Source organism: Peromyscus maniculatus, chromosome 6 (assembly GCF_049852395.1).
Source record: "Peromyscus maniculatus bairdii isolate BWxNUB_F1_BW_parent chromosome 6, HU_Pman_BW_mat_3.1, whole genome shotgun sequence".
NCBI lineage: Eukaryota > Metazoa > Chordata > Mammalia > Rodentia > Cricetidae > Peromyscus > Peromyscus maniculatus.
In genome coordinates, this window is record NC_134857.1 from 101,388,538 (window position 1) to 101,413,940 (window position 25,403).

Below are 25,403 nucleotides of genomic sequence, written 5' to 3' on the forward strand. Positions count from 1 at the left end.
GGCTTGACAAATACGATGATTTCAAAACTACACCCTAAGGCCAAAGGAGTCTACCCGCAGATGGGAAGAGGTGGGTACTAGTTCACTAGTGAACTGCAGTGTAGTTTGTAATAATGAAGGGGGTGCTTCTAAAACTGATTGAAAACATCATCTGTGAGGAAATAGACTTCAAAACATTCAGGGAAAAAAAAAAGACAATAATCCACAGACAAGATATTCTACAAAATACCCTTGCTCAAGAAGCATAGAAGATTCTAAGGGGCCAGAAGAGAAAGGAAGAAAGGGAGGGAGAGGGACGGAGGGAGGGAGGGAGGGAGAAAGAAGGGAAATTATACAAGCTGCAATGTTTTCTAGTTGTTGATATGCCCATCTGATAAAAACCACTGAGGGTTAGTCCAACAAAGTCAGCTTTACCAAACTGATGCAAGAAGCGACACCAAACAGCAGAAGGATTGTGACCCTGACTGATCCCCAAAAAAGGATGAAGAAATTTCTGCACTTAGTATAAAATCTAAATGAAGTAGTGCTTGAGACACTCAAAGCAAATCAGATCTACTTCCAATAGTAAACCTGAGTTGAAAAGTAGACTCCAGGTTCCATGCCTTTGGAAACATAAATTTCAAATCAGTGCAGAGCATTGTTTATAAACCCCTTGTCTCTAAATTTTGGCCTGTCTTAGTTTGAGTTTCAATAGCTGCCATGAAACACCATGACCAAAAAGCAAGTTGAAGACGAAAGGGTTGATTTGGCTTGTACGTCCACACTGTAGTCCTTCATTGAAGGAAGTCAGGACAGGAACTCAAACAGGCAGGAACCTGGAGGCAGGAGCTGAGGCAGAGGCCATGGAGGTGTGATGCTTACTGGCTTGCTTCCCATGGCTTATTCAGCCTGCTTCCTTATAGAACCCAGGACAGCCCAGGTATGGCACCACCCATGATGGGCTGGGCTCTCCCCCATCCATCACTAATTAAGAAAATGCTTATAGGACTGCCCTTGTGAATCTTATGGAGGCATTTTGATAACTGAGGTTCCTGCCTCTCAGATGACTTCAGCTTGTGTCAAACTGACATGAGACTATCCAGCACAGGACTACTTCTCTAAGTCAAACTCGGATCATTCAAATCCTCCAAACAAGAAGGCATTTTTTTCTCCTCTTAATGATACGATCTCGGAACCCATCGTTTAGGGTTTTAGAGGGAAAAGTTCTCCAGTACTATGTCATTCGATATGCATTTTTTTCAGATTCACATTTCATCATGCCAAATACATATAAGAAAGAGAAAACGGTTGCCGGGCAGTGGTGGCACACGCCTTTAATCCCAGCACTCGGGAGGCAGAGCCAGGCGGATCTCTGTGAGTTTGAGGCCAGCCTGGGCTATCAAGTGAGTTCCAGGAAAGGCGCAAAGCTACACAGAGAAACCCTGTCTCAAGAAAAAAAAGAAGAGAGAGAGAGAGAGAGAGAGAGAGAGAGAGAGAGAGAGAGAGAAATGGGATTTTATTAAGCAGTCTATGGGAGACCTGACCTTTAGAGAATTTGAGCTACTGAGAACAGGGGAGATAGGAGAAAAGTGGAGCTAGAGAATCAAGAAAGCACCCTGGGGGGGGGGGGACTGTGGCAGCCAATCTCCTGATTGTTCTCCTGAGCTTTGCCTCCTGTTGTCCTTGCCTTTGTGTCTCTCCTTCAGAGCTGGTACAAAGGCTAACCTGATGGTATGTGACTCTTGACTGAGATCCTAACAAGCATCATGACTTCTGCCTTGATCTCCTGCACTGCTTTCTATAGAACCGTGGTTCTCAGCCTGTGTCAGGTCATGACCCCTTGGGGTCCCATTATCAGATATTTACATTATGATTCATAACAGTAGCACAATTACAGTGATGAAATAGCAATGAAATAACTTTATGGTTTGGGGGTCCCCACAACATGAGGAACTATATTAAAGGGTCACAGCATTAGGAAGGTTGAGAACCACTGCTATAGAGTGAGCCAGCTGCCATGGAGAATTAATTCTCTGGAAGCCCCAGAGAAGCCAGCACCAGCCTGACAGTCACTTGAGAAACAGACATCTCTCTGCAGGCAAACCTTCAGAAAGCTACAGTCTCATGAATGATCCCATCAGACAACTCAATTAAGATGCACCTAAACTCCTGACTCACAGAAGCTGTGAAAAATAATACATGTTTACTGTGCTAAGCACTGAATTTGGAGTGTGATCTTTTTGCAACTGATTGATTTGCAAAACTGATTGATTAAAAAAAAAACACTGGGACATTTAGAAGAAATAATGAAATCAAAATCACAGAAGCAAAAATAAAGGCAGATGGAGGAGGACGGCGAAGGCTGAGCTTGGAGGAGGGGTGTGAAGTGAGGGGGAAAGGTGGACATGTTTAGTATCAACTTGTGGAAGGCGTAAGTGCCAAAGTGCGCTTTGTTCTGCATGCGAGGATATCCATTCTGTACATCATGTGGAAGTTTGGGGAAAGACTAGGACCTTAGCTCTGATTTAGGGCAGAGAACATGAACATGCTCCTGGAGCATGATGGGTAAACTGAAGGAGGAAACACCAAGCTGAGAGGCCAGTTTACACACTTGTGTGACATATCTGGGTAAAAATGTAATGAGAACTGAGTCAAGGCAACAAGAAGTAAATAACAAGAGAAAGATTCTGAGGGTTAAATTTGGCTGCGGGTAGGTGATGTTGCTGATTAGTAGTAGGAAGAGAACTTTGTAATTGACTGTGATATCTCCTGGCTGAGAGAATAATCATATTTACCCACAGTCAAGGGCACAGAAGTGGTGCGTACTTGTCACTGAAGGAGAATGGGAACCAAATGAGCAACCCCCTTACTGTTCTCTCACCCACAGGGTGAACTCCAGGATCCTCAACACCCACACGAAGCCAGTTGCAAGAGAAGCTCTGCCTACCTTTCCAAACTTCCCACCATTGCAGGAAATAAGTGGAAACTCCAGTCACTTCCTCTCTGGAACGTACTCTTCTTTCTTAGATACCAGATACTTCCTACCCTAATACCCCTATTTCCAACTCAGTTCATCCTACAAGACGAAGCCCTCGTTTCCAGATTCTGGTCGGATCCTTTGAGTCATCTCCAACTTCTATTTCAGTTCAAGTGTTGACAAAAAGTCATGAAGCCCTCCACCCAGGGAGGCAATGATGTATAGAGCCTGTCCTCCAAACAGGTGAAAGGGGAGAAGAAAATGTTTACTATCTCAGGAAGTTATCTGGTGAGTCATGTACTGAGAACACACCTAAAAGTAACTCAAACAGGCCTGCCCACTTGTGATTAACAACTGGAACAAGAGGACAATCCAAAAGGAAATGTAATAAAAGCTGCGCTGGGTATATAATCAGAATTATGTATGAATGTGCAAGAGGAAGAAACTAATCCAGACTAGGGACTTGCAAGGAAACAAATTCATTTGCCAGGTGTTTACTGTCATCTTTGCATTGAAGGCAGGCAAGGTCCCCATGCCTGCCTGCACTCCACCATGCTCAATTTATATAGTGCTAAGGATCAGCTCAGGGGCTTTCTGGATGTTAGGAAAGCACTGAGCTACATCCCCAGCCTAGAAGAAAATAAATAATGATGCAAGGTAGTTTTAAAGTAAAGTTTATACAAAGTCGGATGGATTCTTTATTATTTTCACTTTATAATATAAAACCATAGTTTCACCAATATAACTACATGTTATAGTGATATGTTTGATATAAAAAGCATATAAATTGTCTTAAATGATGAAATATGTATATACATCAACTCATACTGAACTATCTGTTCTATCTAGGTTATAAAATGTGTTAAAGACTTGTTGGTGGCTATTGTCTTGAGAGAGAAAAGACAGAACTCCACAGCAGATGAAGAGAGCTGGGGACATCTGAGGATGAGTGTGGTAGCAGCCGAGGGTCTTGTTACATTTTGACTCAGGAAGAAAGCCTTTTATCTCGATTTGCCCTAGGCTTGAGTTCCTAGGACCTGGTACTTTTCTATAATTCAGAACCTGATCATGTCAGGCTGGCATCTAAAATCCTTCAGCTGCTTTCCATCATGTAAAGAATCAAATGCAGGGCTTGGAAGACGGCTCAGTGGGTCACGTGCTTCCTGGACAAGCGTGAGAACATGCGTTTGCGTCCTCAGACCTGTGTAAAGTGGGACACAGCAGCAAGCCTGTAATCCTGGGACTCCTGCTACAGGCTAGGAGGTAGAGACAGGAGAATACCCAGCAATAGAGCCAGCTAGTCTGACAGATATAACAGAGAACAGAAAAATATGCCCAGCCTCCAACAAGGCAGAAGGCAAGGACCAATATCCAAGGTTGTCCTCTGACCTCCACATACATGCTGTGACAAGCAAACGCTCTCACACACATGGACACACATACACACACTTAGAGGTTTAAAAAGAAAGAAGAAGAAATACAGCTGGGTGAGGCGGCTTATGCCTACGGTTCTAGCTACTTGGGGACCGAGGCAATAGAATCTCTTGAGCCCAGGAATCGGGCCAGCGTGGGCAACGTGGTGTGACTCTCAACTCAAAACCAAACCAAAAGGAAGGAAGAAAATACAAACTTCTCAGCCCTTACAGATGTTTAATCTGGCCCCTGGCTTCCTCTTTCCCTCCAGGCACAGGGGTTTCTTACTCAGTAGCCCAGGCTCTGCCAACTGCTGCATTCTGATAAAATAGTTTCAAACCTTAATCTCCTGCCCCATCCCAATATTGTTTGGCTTTCCATGTTTAACTTGGTTTCTGTATGTTTTCTGTCTTTTCCTATCCACTTGGCCCCTCGACAAAGCAATTAGAGTTCTGTGCTATACTAATTTATTAACTTGACTTCTGCTCCCCTCAAATAGCGAGTTCCTTCAGGGAAAGGGCTGCAGATTTTGTCTACAAAGGGACAACTAGTTAATAAGTTGGGCTGTCTGGGCCAGAGAACCTCTGTTATAGCTGCTTGGCTTTGTCAGTGAACAATGAAAGCAAGCATAGGCAATAATGTACACGAACAGGCTGTGTTACAATAAAACTTGATTACAACAAAAGCTTGAATTCAATATGGTCATCGTGTATGATGGAATATGGTCATCGTGTATGTATGGTGGGATATGGCCATCATGTATGATGGAATATGGTCATCGTGTATGGTGGAATATGGTCATTGTGTATGGTGGACTATGGTCATCATGTATGGTGGAATATAGTCATCATGTATGGTGAAATACTGTTTTTCAGTCGTTGCTGTTTTAAGTTGATTGAAAAATGTAAAATTTAAAAGCTAGATGTGGTAGTGCACTCAGGAGGTGGAGGCAGGAGGATGAAGAGTTCAAGGCCACCCTTGGCTACATAACAACAAGTTCAAGGCCATCTTTGGCTACATGGCCAGATTTGGCTGAACAGCAATAATTTGTATTTCATTAGGGACACGGATGAATTGCATATGAAACAGCTATCAGTAACAACTATTGTCCTAGATGCCTTTTGTTTCCAGCCTAGCTACACGTGACTTTTATAGACTGTATAATATCGGGCAAGGTATGTCTCTGCATATGTTTTCTCATCAGTACAATGGTACCTATTTCAAAGAGTTGTTATTAGGATTAAGTGCTTCAGTTTCTATGACAGTCAAGCGGTGATCAGCACATAGCAAACCCTGTAAATAAAGGCAACGACAACAAACGCTTTGATGATATCTCGCCCCAGGAGAGACACTCAATGTATTTCTCTATATATAATATATTAGAAAGTATTGAGAGGAATTGTCCAATAAGCAATTGCCTAAAAGAACACACACACACACACACACACACACACACACACACACACACACACACACCAATTGAAGGCATAAAAATATGTTCGATGGCTGGAGAGTTGACTTAGTGGTTAAAAGCACTTGCTGTTCTTACAGAGGGCCAGGATCCAGTTCCCAGAACCATCTGTAACTCCAGTTTCACAGGATCTGATGCCCTGTTCTGGCCTCGGGCGGTACTGCACACATGTGCACAAACAGGAGGGCAAAACACTAATACACATAAGATAAATTGATATTTCTAAAATATGTGAGATAGATAAGAGTCAAATATGAATACCTTAAGAGTCAGGAAAACTAATATTTATGGCAACCTGATTTTATATTCGTTCTTAAAACACTAGCTTCTTCCTCTCCCTAATATTGTTTGCTGATGTTACCTTTGCTGTAGCATCTTTTCCAGCCCAGTGACCTCACCTGGCCAGCTTTCCCACCACTGCATCTCAGTGGGTACTCTCTGTTCCTAACAGACCAGTTCTCCAAGTAGGCCATACTCATTTATAACTTTAAATCATGAGACTACCCGTGACTGCAAGGTTCTTCTCTCAGACCTCTGCTGTCTAAATCTTACCATTGGAGAAGGGTGAGATTCTCATTTTCTGCTTAAAACCTTTCTAAGGTCTTCCCTGTTATTAAAGCCAACTCCTTGCCACAGCTACAAGGGCTTCTTGGTCTGGTGCCAGGTGACCCTCGTTGGTTCTCCTTATGTTATGTGTTAGCCTCCTTCCTGTTCATCTGCTTGTGTTGCGGGGGGGGGGGGGGGGATGGAATAAGTTTAAATGTAAAGTGTTTAGAAGAGAGCTTAACACATGGTAAATATTTCCTAGTTTTGGTGAAATGAGGAAAAAGAAAATATGTTTATATTTACAGATAATATACTTTCTTGATTTTGTTTGTCTGGAGAATACTGACTAAAATTAACCCTTTATATAAAACATTTGTAACCTCGCCCTAGAAAAGCAATGATAAAATTACCTAAAATAATGAAAGATTTGTAAAAAGTAGTAGAATATAAAATGAATATGCAAAAAGCTATATTTATATATACAAACAACAAGTTAAAAATGTAACATGATAAAGCCTCATTTAAATAAATTTTGTTTTCAAAAACTGACAACAAATGTTCAAAATCTATCTGAAGAAAATTATAAAATATTCCTTGTGGTGCTTCAGATTAAGGCTAAAGAGAGGTGACAGTTAAAAGTAATAGTTGAGTCTAAATTGGAGCTTGATTTGAAATGAGCATGGGGACTTTATTGAGTCAAAAACTAACAAAATTGAGATACTACTGGTAGATCAGAGTATTATATCAGTATTAAATTTACTAAAATTGGTAATTTCCTTAGTTGTATTATAAGGTATACATATTATAACTCATACACTAAACTGTTCAGATGTAACAGGGCCATAATTTTTTTTTGAGACAGGGTTTTTCTGTATATATATGAATTTATCAACTGACTCACACGATATGGGCTGGGAAGTCCAACAATGGTGGTGTACACACTAGAGAGGCTTAGAACTCAGTGGCTACTCAGTCCAAGAGGCTGGATGTCACAGCAGTCTTCACTTGGCACAGAAGGAAAGCCTGCAGTACACCCAGAGGGCTGCTGGTCATCAGTCCACACCGGACAGCTTAAGGAACTGGGTTCCAGTGTCAGCAAATGACAGCGGCAGCAGTGGCAGCAACAGAGTAGATACACTTATCAGCAAGAGCCAAAGCAGGCAGTTTATATTGTTGTTGCCCTTGGTTACCCCTTACAGGTGGAAGGTAAGGCCCTGTTGCTGATGACACCATGCACTTCAGAAACAGGAGCCAGAGAAGCCTGAGCTGGACCTGACCTGAATACCCCCTCCTCGAGGACTAGCTTTCACAGTATCAGAAGGAGCCGTGGAGGCTTCCAAAGGCAGGAGACAACCGGCAGTCCTATAAACCAACCCAGCTCTGATGCCTATGAACCACATTGACAACAAACACAGCCCAATAACCCTATGGGTGAGGTAGTAGCACACACACCTTGGTAGTAACCAATCGCTCCTAATTGGACTTAAGACCTGACCAACAAGAGGGCTACCATGTCTGGTACTGTAAACCCGGCTAACTGCTCAGCAAGAGTGAAATCGTGGTTACTGGAGGAAATCTACAGTCACCAGGTTAGTAAAGCAGCATAATCCCTAGCAACAACCCATAAAAGTCTGTCCTTAGATCCACAAATAAGTGTAATATATATGCATGCAATAACAATTGTTGAAAAAAAAAAAAAAGAGGCCCTGAATTTGAAGAAGAGCAGGGAGGGGGTATATGCGAGAGTTTGGAGGGAGGAAAGGAAAGAGAAAGATGTTGCGATTAAAATACAATCTCAAAAACAAACAAACAAAAAGAGCAGCATTGCTCTTCCACAGACCCGTCTGAGTCTGTATCGCCCCTGGAAGGGGCTGCATACTCTGAGGGTGGGTCTTCCCCTTTAGTCCTTCCAAGAAAACCATCACAGACTCATCCAGAAAGGTTCCTCTTAATTAATCCCCGATCCAAGCAAGCTGACAACCAAGATTAACCATCACAGCAGTTTTATCCAAAACAGCCTAAAATGAGAAATGTCCCCAGTGTCCTTTAGAGAGAGAGCGGGTACTTTATGGTACATCTACGCAATTACAAGATAATTTGGGGACGCTGAAGTGCAAGACCTCACAAAATCAGTCTATGATAGAAGTCAGAAAGTGGTTTCTTTGGGAAAGAGTAAAATCCTCTGAAAAGCAGCATGGCAGAACTTATTATAAGCCACAGTCATCCTAGGGTGCCCCCCTGCTATGGAGCCTCCCTGGTTCTGTGGTTTGCAGTCTGATTGTTTGCTTTACATCTAGAATCCACTTATGAGTGAGTACATACCATGACTGTCTTTCTGGGTTTGGGTTACCTCACTCAGGATGATATTTTCTAGTTCCATCCATTTGCCTGCAAATTTCATGCTGTCATTGTTTTTCTCTGCTGAGTAGTATTCCATTGTGTATATGTACCACATTTTTTTCATCCATTCTTCCGTTGATGGGCATCTAGGTTGTTTCCAGGTTCTGGCTATTACGAATAGTGCTGCTATGAACATAGTTGACATGTATTTTTGTGGTATGATTGACCATTCCTTGGGTATATGCCCAAGAGTGGTATGGCTGGGTCTGGAGGTAGATCGATTCCCAATTTTCTGAGAAACCACCATACTGATTTCCACAGTGGTTGTACAAGTTTGCATTCCCACCATGCCATTCATTTTGCTAATTATTTATAATTCATAACAAATTATCTGTCTGTGGAGATGGTGAGGATTGAAGCTAGGGCCCCGGGCATGCTAAACAAGTGCTCTAGCAGGAAACTTTATCACCAGCTCACTAACCATGCGTTTGAAAAGGAAAAGGCTTAGAGCAAATCAAAATAGGTATGTTAAGACCGTTTGCTGATACGTTCATGCTCCGTGAGTACTTAAAACTACGGAAGAGAAATTATTATCTTAAGAAAACATGAGAAGAAAAGCAATCTAGCTCAGATGTCCTTCAAATAACCTTTAAAATAGTTACGAATGCCCCATGGGATGTACAGTTAATGTCAAAACACTTTCTAATCCAAAAAGATGTCTGCCATCAGGGATAGTGCGTTATACATAAGGAGTGAGTGGCAGTTCTCCCTAGAACTGAGGCTTGTCTGGATACCACTGTGTGCTGGGTGGGTTGTCAGGGCCAGCCCACGCTGGGCATCAGGGCTGTGACTATACATGTTAGCAAGCTTCACTCCACTCCAAACGTGGCTCCTTAACAGCACAGAAAGGGGTGTATTTTACTCAAACAGTGAAAGGAATATAATACAGAGAAACAAGATTGCATAATGGTAGTGTGTGTTTAAAACCTGTGCTATCAGGGCTTGAGAGGTGATTTAGAAGTTAACTGGTCTTGTGGTCTTTTAAAGGACCCAGGTTCAGTTCCCAGAACCCACATGGTGACTCACAATCATTTAGAAATAAAAAAAAAAAAAAATCAACTGTGCTATATTTCAAGTACCCTTGGCCATCTCCACAGGCTAGCTTGACAGAGAGCATTAGGCCTTTCTCTAGAGGCTGTGAAGCTGAAAACTGACAGGCCCTGGCTGGCATCCTGCCTAATCATATGGGGGCTCCACCTGCAATGCCAGAAGGCCACTGTTCCTCTGTCTCCCAGGGCCACCTCTTGCTATCACAGTTGCTAAACAAATCCAGGATTTTCTCCCTCCATCTAGTCTTCAGACTTGCACTTTCAAGGGCAGGCATCTTATCAGCAATTCTTGTTTAAAAAATATTTACTGTTGTTTTACCTGTATGAATGTTTTGCCTGCATGTAAGTGCACCGTGTGTGCAGTGCCAGCAGAGGCCAGAAGGGGGAGTCAGGTTCCCCTGGAGGGAGAGGGGACCTGAACCTCTGCTGGAAGAGCGGCCAGTGCTCTGGCCCTGAGCTCTCTCTCCAGCCTCTCATATTTCTGTTACAGTTCTAGAAAGCTGCTTTCTTGCTAGGACTTTCATGAGAAAATCTTCGCTGAGGCCTTCTGGCTGCTAGGATCCTTGTTACTTCCTGCTAAATTCTTACTGCAGCCTGGTTGGAAAGGGTTTTTTGTTTGTTTCTATCTATCAGGTCTGGGGCTGTTCTTGTTTGGGGTTTTTGTTTTGTTTATGTGTTTGCTTGCTTGCTCACTGGTTTTAAAGAGCTCTGTATGGTACGAGGTGAGAAGTGAAAACATTTGAATGGAGATCTCCCTCCAACACATAAGTCCCTCCCTCTGTAGCTACAGCAGCTGAGGTCACCATATGGTACTTTCCTGCTCATAGGCGCTTTCTAAGTCTCATACCCACCCACCGTTGGTCCTCCGATTGCTCTGGATGCAGGCCCTGAACCACCGAAGTCAAAAGAATCATGTGCCTGAGTCCTGAGTTTAAACCCCACCTCCAACTTTGTCATGGTAACCGTATGGCTTATTTTGGGGGGGCTCTGAACAGTACCAGGTGTGACAGAAAGGACTCAGTATCAGTCACTTTCCAGAATCAGTCTTAGAACACTTGGCTCCTGGAAAAGGCTTGTGGGTGGAGAAGTCTAAGAGTGGGCACAAGAACTCACCCTCGGGCATCCAAGCAGATAAGCTCTCACATGTCCACATGCAAACACCACCTAGGGAGGTTCATCCTCTGGACCACACATTTCTCTACCATTAAACAAAAAGTGTGCATTACTTTTATATTGTTAAAAAACAAAATTATAAAATACAAACACGTTAGACAAGTTGATTCCTAATGCCCTTTATTGCTTGAAATGATGTCCTAAGTGTTGGGGTTAAGGGCAGGAGTTCTCTCTAAAGGAGCGATCCTAGTGTGGTGGTTTGAACAAGAATGGCCTCCATAGGCTCATACACTTGGAAACTGAGTCGTCAGGGAGTGGCACTACTTGAGAAAGATTAAGGGGTGTGGCCTTGTTGGAGGAGGTGTGGCCTTGTTGGAGGAAGTGTGTCACTGGAGGTGAGCTTTGAGGCTTTCAAAAGCCCAATCCAGGCCTGCTCGCTCGCTCTCTCTCTCTCTCCCCCTCCCCCTCCCCCCCCTCCCTCTCCCTCTCCTTCCCCCCTCTCTTCCTGTCGTCTGTCGATCCAGATGTAGAACGCTCAGCTCCTTCTCTAGTACTATGTCTGCCTGTGTGTCTCCATGTTTCCTGCCGTGATGATAATGCACTAAACCTCTGGAACTGTAAGCCAGCCCCAGTGAAATGTTTTCTCTTATAAGAGTTGTCATGGCCATGGTGTTCCTTCACAGCAATAGAACAGTGACTGAGATGTTCTGGACTAGATGACTAGGGACTTTAGGAAGACGGAACTACTCTGTTTGATACTACAGTGGTGAAAAGAATGACCACATCCTTAGTAAAATGTTCAGATTGCTGTACCACAAGCAGTGAAGTTTACCATAGGCAAATTTAAAAAATAAGTCAGGCTGTTGAAACTCTCAGGATGGAATGTAGACTACTCAGATTAATCTTAACTGTACAGACTCACAGAGTGAAAGAAGAGCTGACAGGTAATTTGGGAAAACAGTGTTTTGGTGCATTTTTATTTTATTTTGTTTTGTTTTTCAATTGTAGGTGCTGTGGGATGGTCTGTATGTCAAATTGTTCTGATTGGTCAATAAATAAAACACTGGTTGGCCAGTGGCCAGGCAGGAAGTATAGGCGGGACTAACAGAGAGGAGAATTGAGGGAACAGGAAGACAGGGGAGTCACTGCCAGCCACCGCCATGACAAGCAGCATGTGAAGATGCTGGTAAACCACGAGGCAAGGTATAGATTATGGAAATGGATTAATTTAAGCTATAAGAACAGTTAGCAAGAAGCCTGCCATGGCCATACAGTTTGTAAGCAATATAAGTCTCTGTGTTTACTTGGTTGGGTCTGAGCGACTGTGGGACTGGCGGGTGACAAAGATTTGTCCTGACTGTGGGCAAGGCAGGAAAACTCTAGTGACATGTAGGGTTGAAGACAAAAAGAACTGTAGACAATACTTGTATTCTACTCATGTTTCACACACGAATACAGTTAGCAATTAACTGTCCATAACTCTTTCCAAATGTGCAAAGACTAAGCATAGAAACAAATAAACAAACAATCAAAAGAAAACTGTCAGTCATGAAGTCAGGTCTCTCATTGTCAGAAAATAAGTTATCAATCAGCAAAAAGGTAGGAGGAAACATGCAGGGCTGGGACTGAGTCTATCTGTATGAACTCAGGTAGGGTGATAGCTGGTTAGATGATACAGAAATTAAAAGTGCCTGCATCAGCCAAGCCTGGAACCAAATCAGCAAGCTTAAATGGTATTAAACACAAAGAATGAAATAAATGTCCACCAATCCATATTGTCATGGACATACACATAAGTGATGGTATAACAATTGAACAAAGGGAAAATTCTTTGTCACAGGAACTTAAAAAGCATCAGTTAACAAATGTAGAACTAACTGGGGCAATAGAAAACCAGCATTTGAACATATTGGTAATCATTGTAAAGGACAAGACATAGAATAAATACTAAAATTAGTGAGTCAAACTTTATCAAGGAATAGAACAGTCGCGTAGCCTCAAAGTCTATACTAAAAGTTTTGCTGACTTTAACACGGGTCCGCACATTCTTTGATACCCTCCCATCAGGAAGTAACACAGTTTGTGTTTGTCACCTTTTGTCACTGTGAGAGAATATTTTCAAACAACAATATAGGAGGAAAGATTTATTTTGGCTCACAGTTTTAAAGGTTATAATCCATGGTTATCTGGCTCCAAGGAAGAAACATCATCGGCAAAGATCATGGTGGGAGAGTTGCTCACTTCATGGAAAGCAAAGAAGTAGACAAAGAAAAAGGGTCCAGGGACAAACCCTTCATGCACATCCCTGATGACTCACCTCCTCTGACTAGGCCTTCCTTTCTAGAGTCTATCCAGCTATGAATTCATCTATGGGTTAACCCACCAATGAAATTACCACCCTTGTAATCCAATCACCTTTTAAAGTTTTCCTGTGTCCCGGCTGGCCGGTGGTCAGGATAAATCTCTCCCACTTGCATCCCCCAAGTAAACACACAGAGGTTTATATTAATTATAACCGCTCGGCCATTAGCTCAGACTTATTACTGACTAGCTCTTACACTTAAATTAACCCATAATTCTTATTTATGTTTAGCCATGTGGCTTGGTACTTTTTCTCAGTTCTGCCTTGTCATCTTGCTTCCTCTGTGTCTGGCTGGCAACTCCTGACTCTGCTCTTCCTCTTCCCAGCATTCCTTTAGTCTGTTGGCCCCACCTATACTTCCTGCCTGGCTACTGGCCAATCAGCATTTTATTTATCAACCGATCAGAGCAACACATATTCACAGCGTACAGAATGACATCCCACAGCACAGATGTTCAACACAAAGCCCTTTTTTTGTGTGGCACTTTCATATCTAAAACGACCCAGACCTGGAATTTTAACTAAGCTTAGTACCTCATTTCTAATGAATACAAAGTACAAAAAAGAAGAAAGTGTAGTCATTTTATTGTTGAGGGATCCAGCAGACCCCACTTTAACCAAGTGATCAGGATTGGCATTTCCAAGCTGAACAGTGGTGGCTCACACCTTTAGTCCCAGTGCTGGGGAGTCAGAGGCAGGTAGAGCTCTGTGAGTTCAAGGGCTACATAGACAGAGAAAGAAAAAAAAGAAGATTGGCATTTCCAATAATAATTTGATAGCTACATATTGTTATTATGTATCACTGACACCCAACAATGAAAAGGGTTCTTCCCTTCTGTGCTATTCTGAAAATCCTTTAACTCCAGTTAAATCACAAGAACATATCACATAAATAGAAGCTGAGCAATTTTTATAAAGCATCTGACTAGTGATTTTTCAACAGTGTTAGGCTGATGAAAAGAAACACTTGCAGATTGGAGGAAAATAATGGCCTCATCATGACCAAATGCAATATAGTATTCCACTGAGTCCTGGAGTCAAAATAGAAATGCAAGAGGAAAGCTTGGAAATTTTAAATAGTGTGTAGTTTAGTTAGCAGTCCTGTGCAGATGCCAACTTCTTGGGTTTGGTAAACCTAAGTACATCTGGTACAATTGTAACATCATTGGAAGCCAGGTGAAGGAGATGCAAGAATTCTATGCAGCATCTTTATAATTTGTCTGCATATCTAAAAATAGTTTCAAAATCAGGTTAGAGAGATGTGTTAAATTGCTTTCAGTAAGCTGGGTGTGGTGGCACACTCCTGCAGTTCCAGCATTTGGGAGGCAGAGGTAATGAGTCTGAGGCCAACCTGCTCTAGGTAACAAGTTCTGTGTCAGCCAGGGCTACGTAGTAAGACTCTGTCTCAAATTAATAATAACAAGAAGAAACAACTAAAACAAAATGTCCCCAGTGTCCCAATAAGTTATTATTTCTAACAAAAGCCTTATCTTTGGATCCAGAAGCCAACTAAGAAACTAGGGAAAATAAACCCTAAAAATTAAAATACAGAGAAATAGAGACCACTGTGCCCTTTTTTTTTTGTTGTTGAACATCTGCCTTGTGCTGCTGTCTCATGTCTATCAACAAAACCTGGAAACATAACTTGCAAATCGTGTGAGATTAGAAGTCGTTATTTTTATCAGTTAGCTAGCTTTTCCCATCTCTGGAAGAACCTCAAAAGATGTGTCGTTCTAGGCTGGGAAAACATTTTGTTTCCCAAAACCATAGGGAAAAAAATCAGTGTCAGCACAAAGTAGGTTGTTGTCTTTGTCTTTTTTCCAGAGATAGAAATGTGTGATGTTATATTCATATAACTTTAAAGACCCAAAGAATCCACATAAACTTGTTCCAAAAATACAGAAAAAAACCCACAAAAATATTTTATTCCTATTAGAAACTATTTATAAGAAGGAGGGGAGGGATGAGGAAGAGGATGAGAGACTATGGGAAGTCATGAGGGGATGGGAGTCGATGGCTGGTTCTTTGCTGATCATCACAGTCAGGGAATGAGGGTGGATGATGCAGCTGGGAAGCAGCAGTGAGAAGATCCTGAGCGTCTCTACTCCACGTGGCAGTGTATGGTGAGTGTTAAATTCATAGTGAGATTTTCTTGTCAGGTGCACAGTGTGAAAGGGAGAACGTGGATAATCATCGAAGCTTCCATTTATAGTGGTACATCTCACTTTATTCTCACAGAAGCCTGAAGTGGCAGGGCCTATTATCATCCTCAGTTTTATAATTGGGAAAGTGGAGCTAAGAAATATCAAGGAATTTACCCAAAGTCACACACAGGTCATAACTAGGGAAGGAAGGAATGGAATTTAGGATTAGGTCACTGTGGTGGCTAATCTTGGCTGTCAGCTTGACTGCATGTGGAATTCACTAAACCACAAGTTTCTGGATACTCCTGAGGGATTTTCTTGATCAGATTATTTGAAGCAGGAGGACCCACCCTGAATGTGGGCTACACCTTCTGGTATCAGCCCAGATAAATGAACATGGAGGAAGGAAACTTTACTCTGTTCCTGCTTGCTCTCATTCTCATTGGCCAGGCCTTCTAGCCTGTAGCTGAGGCTTTCCTTCACAGATTCCAACGTAGACTGAAGACCAGAAGCTCTCCAGGAGTCCTCAGGCCTTCGGTGCCAGATCGGACTGCGGAGACATCTACCCTCTTTCTTAGACTGAGCAGCTGCTGGATTCTCGATCTCTCCAGTGTGAGATAGCCACTGTTGAACTACCCAGAGTGCATTCTGTATACCAACCTAATAACTACCCTTTTAATATACATTTTATTCCTTTAAAGAACCCTGACTAATAATACAGTGATCTCAGAGTTTGTGTTCTCAGTCATGATGCAGAGTCAAAAGCTGAACAGTCTTGGGAACCAACATGGAAAATGTGGGTGAGCACAGATAACAGGAGAGATTAGTGTGTGCGTGTGCGTGTGTGCCTGCTTACGTGTGTGTGTGTTGGGGGGGTGCCTCAGATCCGTGGGCTGACCCTTTTTTCAATAAAGCGTCCCATTCTGAAGCCCAAGCCAGCCTGGAACTGATAAGTATCTCGGCCTGGCCTCCACTCACAGTGATCCTCCTGCCTTCGCCTTCCAAACACTGGGATTACTGCCATGAACCAACATGCTTCCTTCCTGAGATCTGCTCTTACTGGCTAAGATTGGATTCCAGACTTAAAAGTTAGAGCACACAAGAAATTAGTAAGGGGGGTAAGAAGTGAAGACCAAGCCGAGTGCCCTTTTTGCCCATTCTCACTTCCCCTGCCCAGCTCTGCTGCCCTGCCCAGAAGATAGGCCAAGGCATGTTAAAGGCAGAAAAGCCAAAGTGAAGGGCAAGCCACGGAGATCTGCAAGGTCATCTGCTCAACATGTTTCCCCCAAGCATATAAAGAGCCCTGCAGAGAAGGGAGAGAGAAAGTATCCAAAGGGAAAAAGGGAAAAAAACTGATGTCGGCAAGGATTCGGGTAAGCCTGAACACAACAGGAATGCCAAAACAGCCCAGGCAGAGAAAGCCGGAGATGCCAAGGAAAGCATGTGCGTTTTCCGTAACTGCACTTCCGGGGACTGTACAGCCTGAAAGAAGATTTTAATCAAGTTTTACAAAATTGCATAGCTTTACTTCACTTTTATAAACTGTCTTGGTGGCACACAGAGCACTCCATTGTCTTGTGGAGAGAGGGACAGATGTTATTCACAGAATGCCACCAGAGCTGGCTCAGTGTAGAGAAAACATCTTCCCTGGCTAGTTTTTAGAGACTTCCTTTTGGCTCCCAGAAAGGGAGAATCCCTGAGGTTGACACACGTAGCCACCTTGGCACGAAATGCCTTGTTGGTGTGGGAAAATTCCAAATTAAATTTTATGTTCTCTTCTACCTCCATCGTAAAAATCTACTTAACTCCCTGAAAGCCAGAACGCAGCCCGGACCTGACTCCCCGCAACTGATTTTGTCCATGGTCAGGCAGCCAGGGCTCCGCAGTGACATCACAGAGATGGTGACCCCCAAAAGAGCAGCCGTTCCTTTTCTAAGAGATTGTGGGTCTTTGGATTGATGGTTCTGTCATTATCATTTCACTTTCCGAAAGTCTAAACCGGCTTGTGGAAGGAGACTAAACAGCACACTGAATGTGAGCTGCCAGCCCGCACACTCAGCTTCCCCGGTTAGAGCACCAGACGAAGACATCATTAGATGTTATAGCGCCTTTCTGATTTTGACAGTCTGCACAAGAAGGGGGGGTTAAAAGTTCTTTCATACTACTAACGACTGTCTGCCCATGTGCTTCCCAAAATGCCAGGGTTGTTAGTGAAAAGGATCTTGAATAAAGCCAGATAACAGTTTAGCACGAAACAAAAACAAAAACCAAAAAATAAAATAACAGAGGAGTCAAAAACAAAATGTGCTCTTCCTCTGTCTGTCTCAGTCTGTCATTGTCACGAAGGCACACACATAAATCCTAGCAACCAACAGATTAAGTGGAAATTTCTGCTAGAAGCATCCACACATGCCTGTAGAAACAGATCCTAGCTCCTCTAAAGGCGAGCCCTCTGATTGGCTCTGACCTGCCCAGGCCTGGTATCTGGCAGAGTCTCCTCTCATAGAGTTAGCCAGAACCCTTTCACCTTGAAGGAGTGGTACCCGCAAGGCTTCGTGGCTCTCACACCTGCGGATTAAAGAGCCAGTGATACGTTTGTCTCCGTGAGAAGTCTTCGCCAGCTAGTCTAAAACACCAGGGTCCCCCATTATAAACTCTGCTGTCTCCCATCCTTCTCTACAGTGGGTTTTATTGTAATAATTAGCAAATCACTTGAACTAATTTATCTGACTCCTGTTTCCTTGCACTTATCTAGGTTTCACAAAAATGTGTCATTTTCTTTCCCTTTTTCTCTTCACAGTACCCTTTCAGTTTCAAGGTCAGTACTTGAGAGAGATGCACAACACTCGGACTGAAAAGGAGCTGCAGGAACATGAAGCTCCCTGCCTATGTAGCCACAGCTGGAGAAGGCCGGTCTACCTGACCTTCTGTACTGTTCCCAGAAAGGATTTCAGCCTGCGCGCAACACCAGCCTACCAGGTTGTCACAGTAACCACATCACCCAGTTTTGACTAGGTCCTTTCTCTGGGGTTAGCTCCTACCTACCTCCCAAGACAGGCTAACAATACTAATCAGGATTGAAGTCTGTAGAATTGGAAACTTGTAGTAAAGAGAAGTTTGGATGTTGCTGGATTGTGTTAGAGAATGGGTTTTGTGTGCATACTTTATTTTAGAGAAATGAGGTTTTATTCATGGTGGAAAGACAGCAGTAGGTGCCGATGGGGAACCCAGAAGGGCTGGTGTCATGATATTTTGTTTGTGCTCTAACAAAATAAAACTTGCCTAGAGATCAGAGCTCAGAGCCAGGCACTAGAGACTGAGCAGTGGTGGCACACACCTTTAATCCAGCACTTCAGATCTCATGCCTTTGATCCCAATACTTGGGAGGAGGAAACAGGAAGTGATATGACTGGGTGGAGAGAGGAAGAGAGAAGGCGAGGTGGAGACAGGAGTTCAACTTTTTCAGTCTGCGGATTCAGGAGAGGTAAGAAGTCTCTCTAGTGGCTGGTTTGTTTTCTTCTCTGATCTTTCAGGATTTAACCCCTATATCTGACTCCAGGTTTTTATTATTTAGACCAATTAGAATTTGTGCTACATCTGGCGCAGATTGTATTTGCCTCTTCAGATCCATTCTCCATCCTTTTCTACTCTGCTCTACGCCAATGTCTTGACCTTTATCGCCAGTGCTAACTGGTTCAGTTGGACGTGACCAATGAGAAGCACTGACTTAAGACATGGGCTTCAGACAATTAAGCAAAAGAGATGGGAGTTCCATGTAGTTGTACTTAAATCATTTCAATGGAAAGTGTCTTAGTGATTGGAACTTCTAGTGCAGTTTGGAGTTCTTCCATTTGAAAAATGTGATATTTGCATGGGATTGTTTGAATCTTGTTTTCTAGTCCCTCCCCATCACCACCCTCATAGTCTGAAGGTAGATTTTTCTCTTGATAAAGGAACAAAAAAAGTGAACATCTTGTTTGTAAATAGGTATCTAGTAACTAGTGGTAAACTTGAAATGGTAGAATTCTTTAAAGCCTAATTCTAGGTAGCCTTAGGAAAATGCATCTTAATTATTTTTGAACCTGTATTCACCTTGTTTTTTTTTAAATATCTTAAGTTATATTTTCTTTTTCAGAGCTGCTTCTTATTTGGGGCTACTTTTTTTTTTAATTGAGGCGTAATTTATAAAAGGGTATATTGTTTTGATGAGACTTTTTACAACTGTGGCTGGATGTCTTTCTTTAGTCTTCCAAGAAGGGCCATTTTACTTTTTTAGAGTTACTTTTTAAAGTCATGAGGTCAACAACTTGGACTACTATGCATGTAAGTGCTAATGCAAATTAAAACCCAAGTTGACCTCCAGCAGCAGTTCATTCTATGTTGACAGTGAGAGAACACTTTGCCTGTTAGGATACTGTTACTTGTGGACTGAAATGCTGAAGAAACCCCTCCCCCTATTTTGTTTTTTGCAAAAATCAAGGTATATTCTAGGGTTTCCTGGTTGACCTCAACAGATAAACTGAGATGATAGTCTTAGTTCAGAAATGATCTGAATGTAGATTTACAGTCTACGCGTACAGCTGGCTAAGTGAGATCGCTTTCACAGTTCTGCATGTATCCCATCAGCTCCCCATTAGTCACTGAACTCTTAAAACTGGTATTGTAACATTATCACAATGTTTTGCGCCAATTTTATAAACTTTACAGTGTAATATGTGTTCCTTTTCTGAGGCAAACCAAAGGTATATTTCTCAAGGTTCTGCTGCTATCAGCAGCGTTGATGGAGGATTTTTTATACATTTGTAATAGATAGAAATAAACCAGAAAAAAAGAAGAAAAAAAAGTGGTGGAGGAAAAAGTGAACACTGCAAGAATACTCAAAAGGGCTGAGAGTTGCAAACAACAAGAATGGCTTTGCATAGTAAATGGAATAGAACAGCTCTGAACTATATAGCTTACTTTTCCTGGTTTGGTCTGACAGAATGATTAAATGCTTTTGTACAAAAATCAGAGCCTTAAAAACAAGGATTTGGTGAGATTGTAAAATGGTGTGCCACTTTGGCAAAACAGTTTGGTGGTTGGTCAAAATGCAAAATATTGTTACTCTGTTACTCAACAATTCTACCCTTAGGAATATATCCTCAAACTACTGAAAATGTGCACCTATGAAACATGTACATGAAGGTTTACAGCAGTGTGTTGCTAATAGTAAAAAAGTTAAAACAACTCAAATAGCTATCAAATACTGGAGAGAAATAAAATGTGGCTTATTCATACAATAGAATATTATTAAGACATAAAAATGAATGAGAAACTGACAGATTAAATGACTTTGGTGAACCTTCATAATTTCATTTGTAGATCTTTCCATTTCTAATTTATAAATACATTTGGAGTTATAAATTATAAATGTACTGTCTCCTGTCAACATTGTATACTTCTATTTGATGATTTCTGTGTCAAACATTATATGAAAATGTTTCCAAGTATTTTCTGTATTAACTGTGAATGAATAGAACAAAATAAATTGCCTGTGATGGAAAAAAAAAAAGAGAGATGGGAGTGAATTCCCATACAGAATTCGCTAGTACAAATGTTTGCTTTATTCTGCTCTAAGGGAACCAGACTCTCTCTGAACAAAAATTTACTAATCACTAAACATTTCCATTTGTCTTTTTCATTTGGAGGTTGACAAAAGCCAGACTGGTCTTGAAGAATGAATGTGGATTTATACAAACCTAAATGTGGTGAGTTCTGTTGTGGTCTGCTTTCTGTTGCTGTGGTAAACATCATCACAAAAAGCAACTCGGGTGGGGAAAGTATTTATTTCAGCTTATACTTCCAGGTACCAAACAGTCCATCACTGAAGGAAGTCAGGACAGGAACTCAAGGCAGGAACCACGGAGAAAGGCTGCTTTCTTAGCTTTCTTCCTGGGTAACTCTAGTTAAGTTTGTCAAGTTGTGTTGGGTTGAAAATAAAAACTCACTAGGACAACAACATTTTTGGTCTGGAACCTGTTATGCAGATATTGACCTAAAGAATTTATTTTCCTATTATCAAGTGTGATCAGAAGTAAGTTCCCTATACACTTTAGGGAGCATAGTATACCCACATGGTCTCGTTTCACGGCTATGTCAGCTCTATTTTCTCTCATAATAGAATTCATAGAGAAGCTGGGCTGTAGATGTAACCAACCGTCTTATTAAATAAGAAACACAGAGCCAATACAGAGATGAAAGCCAAGAGATCAGAGCAATAGCCAAGAGCTAAAAACCTTACCCTTAACTGTCGCAGTGGTCCTACCTCTCCGAAAAGAGACTTACTTCCTGTGTCTGTCTTTTTTTATAGGGTTTCTGTTCTGCCTTCTCATTGGTTGTAAACCCAACCACATGACCTCCTAGTCACTGCCTGTCTCTACAGACCTCCAGGTCTTCTATGGTTGGTATTGAGATTAAAGGCGTGTGTCTCCAATGCTGGCTGTATCCTTGAACACACAGAGATCTACCTAGTTCTGCCTACCAAGTGCTGGGATTAAAGGCGTGCACCACCACCGCCCAGCTTTCGCTATGGCTTGTTAATAGCTCTGACCCCCGGGCAACTTTTAAAGTACAAATAAAATCACATTTCAGTACAAATAAAATATCACCATACTGTGCAGTGATAGCACATGCCTTTAATCCCAGCACTCAGTAGGCAGAGGAAGGCAGATCTCTGAGTTTGAGGCCAGCCTGGTCTATAGAGCAAGTTCCAGGACAGCCAGGGCTACACAGAGAAACCCTATCTCAAGCAACCAAAATAAAAAGAATTCATAGAGAAATAACTATTCTATTATCTGCCAGGATGTCACACTGGTTCATTGAATTGGTTATACAATACTAATTGTACTTGTTGAGAAGGGAGAAACAGCACCCTAAATGTCTTTGTAAAACACATGTACACTAAAGGGTAGAAGGTGAGTTCTGAGGAAAGTTAGAGGCTGGTACACCAGAGATACTTCTGGGCATGATGTTCAAAAGATGTTAATATGTCTCCTCTAAAGTTAGAAACAAGTTGTTGTACCCAGCAACTTCTTTATCACTTTCTGTTTCTCTCTCTCTCTCTCTCTCTCTCTCTCTCTCTCTCTCTCTCTCTCTCTCTCTCTCACACACACACACACACACACACACACACACACACACAAACTCATACACACACACACACACACACACACACACACACACCTTTAGATTTTGGAGGCAACCTATAGTGTCTTAAGACATTCCTCAAGTTCTTTAAACAATTAATGCAGGACACATTCAGTTTTGAGAAGTGTCTGGAACAGAAAAGGTTTTGCCTCAAGTACAGACAGAGGGCAAACTGTGCTGCTACTTGGGCCTTTTGACTTTGTAGGCCCAATTGTGTGGAATTTTCCTTTACATTGTATAAATTACACTGTGATTTGTTTAATAAGAAGCTGACTGGCCAATAGCTGGACAGGATAAGGTTAGGTGGGAAAACCAGACTAAGGACACTGGGAATAAAAAGGGCAGAGTTAGAGGAGTCACCAGCAAGACACAGAGAGGAAACAGGAGGTACAAGATGAGAGAGAGGTAATGCCACATGCCAGAACGTAGGTTAATATAAATGGGTTAATTTAAGTTGTAAGAGTTAGCTATTAACAAACCTAAGTTATTGTCCAAACATTTATAATTAATATTGAGTCGCCATGTCAGTTATTTGGGAACTGGTGGGCAGGAAAGAAAAGTTCACCTACACAATTGCACTTCTGTTAGATATAGATGCTCTCTGGTTGGTTTTTTAGGAATTCGGCACAAGCTTACAGTTATCCCCATAGAGGAACCTCAGTTGAAAAAACGTATCCATCTGTGTGGAGGCCCACAGGGGCTTCTTAGTAAGACTTTACTCAAGGTCAGAGAATCTGAGCTTGCTTTACTCAGCAGGGCTACATAATGGGAGTGATTCGGCCACAGGCGTGAGTACCAGGTATTTTGGATGGGTCTACACTTGGCTGTACATTGTGCTTTGATCTTGAAAGGGGGAGGTCTTTTGCCTCTCCCTTTGGTAGTAAAAAGCCCATTAGAATAAATCTTGAGGCAACTGGGTATTGAACCGGGGGCTCTCCCGAAGCTATCCTGTGTCTCTGTCTTTCTTATCTCCTTCTATCTTTCTAATGCTTCCTCATTCCTCTCTCCTCCCACCAAGAACCCTTCAGCAGCTTGGAGCTGGACTCTGATGGACTCTCACACATCTGTAAGCAAGTATGTGGTGGGAATTCTCTTGATTAATAATTGATGTAAGATGCCCAGTTCACTGTGGGGCCTGGGCAGGTGGTCCTAGATTGTATAAGAAAGCAGGCTGAGTAAGTCATGAGTATCAAGCCAGTAATCAGCATTTCTCTATTGCATCTACTTTGGTTCCTGCCTCCAGGTTCTTTGCCTTGAGTTCCTGTCATTTTCTTTCAGTGATGGAGTATGACATGGGAGATTTAAGCTAAAATAAACCCTTTCCTCCTCAAGTTGCTTTGGTCATGGTGTTTTTATCACATCTCCTAGTTGACTAAGATGATTCCACACTGGACTTTTCTTTCTGTGACTTGAATGGTTCTGGTTGAATATACACACGCCAGTAGCCATGTCACAATAGCAGGTGGCAGTTGAAGTTCTAGGTGTCAGCCCACCAGAAGAAAAGCTCTCTGATGGGTGAACCTCATTAAGCAAGGTCACAAGGCTACAGACTCCAGAATGTCTTTTGCTTCTGTTGTTCCTCCACATGTTTGCTGCTGCAGTCTTCCCCTGGTATCTGGCACAGTGTGAGTGGATGCAGGGAGTCCCCCACTGCCTGTATTATAGTGTGTTTACCTCATGAAAACATCCTGACCTACTGGGAATTTTTATCTATGGATTGTCAAGAAGACGATTCCTCCTTAAGCTGTATTGTCTAATTAATATTAATAATGTTAGCTTATACAGAGTTTTGATGAATAAAATAAATACAAAGAAATGCTACAAAGTCAGGGTCTATGAGTTCCCCCTAAGGAGCTGCTTCAGATCACAGCTCAAATTAATGATTAACTATGAACCAGACTGGCTCAAATTCCTTTTATTTTATTTCTGAGAAATGTGTGCACCATAGCTGAAACAAAGCTTCAGAATAACTTTAGATTAGAGACATACTGTACTAATGGTTTTTAAGATAAACAACCCCAGAAAAACAATTTCTAGTTCACAAGGACACATAGCTGAGCTGTCTGGCTAGCTTATAAATACAAAACAGTCCAATTATTGCTAGTTGAAGTTTGATTAATTCCCCTGTACCCATTCCTGACCTCAATTTGCTGATATGGGTATGCACCCTGAAGATTCAAAGTTCAGCTGACTGAGTTTTTTTTTTTATGTAAATCTAGAAACAGAAATAACTTTTGTTCAGGGCACTGCAGGAAAGGAAATTCTGGCTAGTCAAGACTACAAAGGGTAATTTAACTCTGTAGCCCCAAAACAGGGATCTGCAGGTTTCTTTTGTGGTCCACATGGAGCAGAAAGTACATTATAAGATTTAAAGCATCATAGTGCCATAGCATCTTAGAAAGTGCCAACTGAGCTGATGCTGAAAGAATTATGGTAGCTTAGGGAGGTTGACCTGAGCCTGAACTAGAGGATTTATGATATACCAAGAGCCTCTATGTCCAGAGACCTGGCACTCTCTGGTGACAAGCTACTTAGATATATTGCATGTGAATCATCAGGATGACTCTGTTTTTAATCATATCTTTACCTATAATCATTAATTTAAGAAATGGAATGTAACCTCTTTGTGACTGCTGTATTGCCTGAAGAGTTGGGGTATGTAAGCTGTAGAAAGACATGAGAGAAGAAGAACATGAAAGGAGAATATAAGAAGGAAACCATCAGGAGCGTGTTTGAGTGTCTTCATTCCCTAGCCCCCTCAGAT

General features: G+C 42.0%; 1 long non-coding RNA gene across 2 annotated transcripts; it reads left to right on the plus strand.

Moving 5' to 3' along the window:
• Positions 1-1,619: 1,619 nt before the first annotated feature.
• Positions 1,620-23,970, plus strand: LOC143273969 (uncharacterized). Of its 2 annotated transcripts, XR_013052341.1 has the most exons (4): positions 1,620-6,404; positions 7,586-7,975; positions 18,255-18,433; positions 21,142-23,970. It is a non-coding gene; the product is annotated as an uncharacterized LOC143273969 (long non-coding RNA). The 2 variants fall into 2 exon arrangements; XR_013052342.1 differs by lacking the exon at positions 7,586-7,975.
• The last annotated feature ends 1,433 nt before the right edge of the window (positions 23,971-25,403 follow it).